Here is a 1,155-nt window from a genome sequence, read left to right on the forward strand (position 1 = left end):
TTTTTTTTTTTTTTTTTTTCTGAGAAAGGGTTTCTCTGTAGCTTTGGCTGTCCTGGAACTCACAGAGATCTGCCTGCCTCTGCCTCCCCAGCGCTGGGACTAAAGTTGCACACCGCTACCACCACCCTGGCCTCAGCTTGAAACTCTATTTAAAAATCTATAAAGTGGGACAGAAGGTAAAGGGTCCTGCTGCCAAGCTTGAAAACCTGCTTTTGACCCCTGAGACCCACAAAGTGAAAGGAGAGAAATGACTCCTGCACGTTGTCCTCTGACCTCCACAGGCCATGCCCCCAACACAAACACACAAGAGTTAAATAATTCATAGTTTCCAAGAGATCTAAATTAGTACTGTGCAATAGAAATGTAAATGTTTTGAGTATAATTCTGAGTTCCCTATTAGCTACTTTAAAATGTCATCTTACCATAATAATTACAAAACTATGGTAATATTTTCTTTTCTTTTTTTCATTTTTGTCAATGAAATCCTGTGTGTAGTTTGCATTTAGAAGACACGCCTTTGGATGAGCCACATTAGGCATGTAGATAACAGCTACCGTATTGAAGAGCACAGGTCTAAGTTCCCAGTGACAGATTCCTTTTCTGACACTAGCTCAAGCATGCTAATGGTTTCTGGCTTATTCTTTACACTTAGCGCAAGTATTTCTGCATTTGTTCTGTCTTGACATCTACAGGCCATACACATCCAAGTGCCACAGTGCACATGGAGGGAGTCCATTCTCTTCCACCATGTGCTTCTCAGAGGTCACACTCAGCTCATCACAACTGGCAGCACACACCTTTACCTGCTAAGCAATCTCACTGGGCCACAACTTCTTTCTTTCATTCATTCTCTCATTTGCTTTTTGAGTCAGGATCTCTCTATAATGTAACTGTGGCTATCCTGAAATTCAATAAATAGATCATGCTGGGCGGAAACTCACAGAGATCTACCTGCCTCTGCCTCCCGCGTGCTAAGATTAAAGGCCTGCATCACGATGCCTTATTAGCCCCAACTATCTTTTTCTTTTAAAGTTTTATTTTATGTATATGGGTACTCTATATATCTATAGATCATTATGAGCCACCACGTGGTTACTGAGGACTGAACTTGCTCTGAGCCATCTCTCAGTCCCCTCCAACTATCTTTTTTTTTTT

The 1,155-nt window shown here is 41.5% G+C and overlaps 1 protein-coding gene across 3 annotated transcripts in view; it reads right to left on the reverse strand.

The window, feature by feature from the left end:
* Slc4a1ap (solute carrier family 4 member 1 adaptor protein) overlaps positions 1-1,155 on the reverse strand; it is a 29,566-nt gene that overhangs the window by 26,724 nt on the left and 1,687 nt on the right. The window lies entirely within an intron of this gene.

This window comes from Mus pahari, chromosome 7, assembly GCF_900095145.1.
Source record: "Mus pahari chromosome 7, PAHARI_EIJ_v1.1, whole genome shotgun sequence".
Lineage (NCBI taxonomy): Eukaryota > Metazoa > Chordata > Mammalia > Rodentia > Muridae > Mus > Mus pahari.